The sequence below is a fragment of the Arachis ipaensis genome, chromosome B2 (assembly GCF_059453495.1).
Source record: "Arachis ipaensis isolate K30076 ecotype BB chromosome B2, ASM5945349v1, whole genome shotgun sequence".
Lineage (NCBI taxonomy): Eukaryota > Viridiplantae > Streptophyta > Magnoliopsida > Fabales > Fabaceae > Arachis > Arachis ipaensis.
In genome coordinates this window covers 31,832,225-31,836,218 of record NC_142437.1, presented here as the reverse complement: position 1 = coordinate 31,836,218, position 3,994 = coordinate 31,832,225, and the positions used below count along the sequence as shown (strand labels likewise).

Genomic DNA, 3,994 nt, shown 5'->3' with positions numbered 1-3,994 from the left:
AAGCTTCTAACCATGATGAACCTTGCTTGACAATTCTTATCACTGGCCATCTTTCTCTTACTCTTAATGCCACAAAGAGCTCTAAGTTGACCATCCGTCTCCAGTAGCCCATATTCAAGTGGGATTAGAAAGCTATAGGATATGAATTTTACCCACTTGAATGTTGTGAAGGATGATGGCAACTTAGGGGGAGGTATTTTTAATGAGATTGCAAGCTCCACTCCCTTGTGCTCTTTTCTGATAACTACCACCTCTTTGCAAGCTTCTTCAATTTCAACCTCTTCCTCTTGGTAGCTCTCTTTCAATTCAATCTCCTCTTCATTGCTTTTCAAGGGTATGAGAGGTTGTGCTTCTTCTTCTTGAATCTCCATCTCTTGATCAACCTCTTCCAAGTCTTCAACTATGATATGCTTTGGAGGTGGTACACCCTCCTCAGCATCAAATTCAACCGTCTTGGAAGGAGGCTCTATGTCTTGACTTTCCCATGGAGGTTCTGCATCTCCTAGATCTTCAACCAACTCTTCTTCTTGAACAATGACAGCTTCTTCTACTTGTTCTAGTATGAATTCATTCTCTGTCTTGTCCACTGGGGTTTTTGGTATCTCCTTTATGCTACCCTCTTCACTAGACTGTCCACATGGGGTTGTGGCTGATCCTTGTGTACTTAAGTGCCCTGAAACCCATTGAATTACTACTTGCTCCAGTTGTTGAATGGTTGTTTGAAATTTATTTACTGTTTCCCTTAGGCGAACCTCTGCTTCTCGGGTTGCCGGACTTGGACATGATACAAAAGAAAGTGGTGGTGGTTGGGAGTGATTGGATTGGAATTGGGGTGGTTCTATATATGGTTCATATGGCTCATAAGGTGGTTGGTATGGTGGTTGAGGGTTAGGGTCATATGGAGGTGAATGGCGGAAAGGGGCTTGTGAGTTTGCTGGTCCAAAGTTATGTTGAGGAAAGGGTTCATAGGCATATGGTGGTGGTTGTTGATAGTCCATTGGAGGTGGTTGTTGCCATGAGGATTGATCAAGTCCTTGTGGCTCCTCCCATCTTTGATTGTTCCAACCTTGATGCCTGTTCTCATTGTAATTTCTTCTTCCTGCAACATAATTGTAACCAGACTCATAGCCAAAGGGGTGAGAGTTCATAGTAAATAGAAATTAAAAATAAAAACAAATTGAAATTAAAAGGTTATTTAAATTTTTAATTTGAAAATTAAATTTTGAAAATTTTTAAAATTGAATTTTGAAATTTGATTTTTTTTTTTAAATTTAAATTTTAAAATTTGATTTTTGAAATAAGATAAGATAAAATAAAAATTTTAAAATAAAAACCAATAACCTCTTAACTTAAGAAAAAGCAAAAATAAAAATAAAAACAAATAAACAAGCAAAAATAAAATATTTACAATAACCAATAATAAGGCACACGTTTGCAATTCCCCGGCAACGGCGCCATTTTGATGAGAGAACTTTTGCGTGGTCTAGAAATTTGCGGATAAATCCTCGTTGCAAGTATAGTTTCTAAACCTTCAAAAGTCCTTTCATACAAACGTTTTGGTTGTCACAAGTAACAAACCCCTTTAAAATTGATAACCGAGTATTTAAACCTCGGGTCATCTTCTCAAGGAATTGCAGGGAAGTATGTTCTTATTATTGGTTATGAGTTTGTAAATTGGGGTTTAGGAAGTAAGGTGGGAATATGTTATATGACAAATAAAATAAAATAATAATAATAAAATAAACTCTTGGCAAGGTATTAGAACTGGAGGTCCTATCCTTATCAATTGCGATGAAATTTGGATTTTAATCTCACTTTGTTAACCTCTAACTATGAAGGTAGATCAAGTGGATTAATTAGCTTAATCCTCAGGTCCTAGTCAATTCCGATGGAAAGACTAGAGTTATTGGAGTAACTCCCAATTTCAATCACAGCTTTATTGACAGCTCAAGCGTTACCAATTACTTAACCAAAGCCAAAAGGAAGAAAATATCTAAATTAAATAGCATCAATATAAATAAAGCAAAGCAAAATTAAATCTGAAAATTCCTCAAATTATATTAATAAAAGCAATCCAATCTAACATGAAAGATTTATGAATCAAATGGGCAACATAAGTAATTAACAAATAAAAGTATTAGAGTATCTAAAAGTAGAAGAGAAATAATAACTGAAGAACATTGAACCTGGGATTTAGAGGCACTCCTAAAACTAAGAGAAATCCTAAATCCTAATTCTAAGAGAGATGAGAGAACCTCTCTCTCTAAAAACTACATCTACTCCTAAAATTGTAAATTGTGAAAGCCCCCTTTATGAATGGATGCAATCCCCCACTTTATAGCCTCTAATCTGTGTTTTCTGGGCCGCAAACTGGGTCAAAAACAGTCCAGAATTCGCTGGTTTCGAATTTTGCCACGCTGGTTTTTCGTCACTGCGACGCGGCCGCATGAATCACGCGTTCGCGTCGCCTAGCATCAGGGAAACTATATCATATTATATATTAAATCGAAGCCCCGGACGTTAGCTTTCCAACGCAACTAGAACCGCGTCATTTGGACCTTTGTAGCTAAAGTTATAGCCGTTTGAGTGTGAAGAGGTCAGGCTGGACAGCTTAGCAGTTTCTCCAACATCTTGTATTCCTTCCACTTTTGCATGCTTCCTTTCTATCCTCTGAGCCATTCCTGCCCTGTAATCTCTGAAATCACTTAACACACATATCAAGTCATCTAATGGTGATAAGAGAGGATTAATAATAAGCAAATATAAGATCAAAGAAGCATGTCTTCAATCAAAGCACATAATTAGGAAGGCAAATGTAAAACCATGCAAATAGTATGAATAAGTGGGTAAAGAGTAGATAAAAACCACTCAATTGAGTACAAGATAAACCATAAAATAGTGGTTTATCAATGCCACCATGTTGTCTTCTTGTTGGAGTTGCGGGCATTCATCAGTGTAATGGCTGTAATCAGCACAGATTCCGCAAATTCTTTGCGGGACTAATTGTTGGTTTTGCTGTGGCGAAGGAGGTTGAGCTTGCTGAGCTTGTTGTTGATTCAATTGCATCTGCTTCAGCAAGTTGGTCATCTCACATATACTTTGAGTTAGAGCAGCAGTCTCTCTGTTAGAGGATACTTCTGCAACGGCTTTTGAACGGCCTTGCCTTTGTCTGTGGTTCCTAGTAGATTCAGCTAAATCACTGATCAATTGCCAAGCCTCATCAGTGGTCTTGTACTTCTTCATAGACCCTTGCTAGCACTTTCTAATGTGGTCTTATCTTGGGGCCTCATGCCCTGTGTGATATAGCTAAGCAACACTGTCTTGTCAATCATGTGGTGGGGGCATGCTTCTAGAAGATTATTGAAGCGCTCCCAGAATTCAAAGAGAGTTTCATTATCATCCTGAACAATTGTGGAAATATCCTTCCTCAGTTATCAGTAACTTCAGATGGAAAGAATTTTTCCAAAAACTCCTTTCTGAGTGTATCCCAGTTGGATACATTTGCCAGAGGTTGAGTGTAGTACCACTCTCTTGCTTTTCCCTCGAGAGAAAACGGGAAAGCTTTCAGCAAAATTGAAGTTTCATCAGTACCATCACGCCTGACAGTAGAACAGGCTGCCTAGAAATCTCTCAAGTGCTTGATAGGCTCTTGAGCAGGTAGGCCATGAAACTTGGGCATCAAGTTTAGCAGTGTGGTCTTTATTTCAAAATCTATAGCCAGCGCTGGATGATGCGCTTGAAACGGTTGCATTGTAAAATCAGGGGCTCCTTCCTCCTGGATGGTAACTCTCCTAGCTGCCATGTCTTCTGCACGTAAAACAACCGAATCAGTAGAACGGGGGCTGGTTTCTTCCTCAAGTTCACTCTTAGAACCGCCCTCAGAGCGGACTAACCGACGCTGTTATTGCCTTATTCGTGAAATAGTCCTTTCAATTTCAGGATCGAATATTAGCAAGCGCGGATCAGGAAGTGAACGCGTCATTTGACGGAAGAA

The 3,994-nt window shown here is 38.8% G+C and overlaps 1 non-coding gene across 1 annotated transcript; it reads left to right on the top strand.

Moving 5' to 3' along the window:
• The first annotated feature begins 3,327 nt into the window (after positions 1 to 3,327).
• On the top strand, positions 3,328 to 3,433 carry LOC148573491 (small nucleolar RNA R71). Its single transcript, XR_015905994.1, has one exon. It is a non-coding gene; the product is annotated as a small nucleolar RNA R71 (small nucleolar RNA).
• The last annotated feature ends 561 nt before the right edge of the window (positions 3,434 to 3,994 follow it).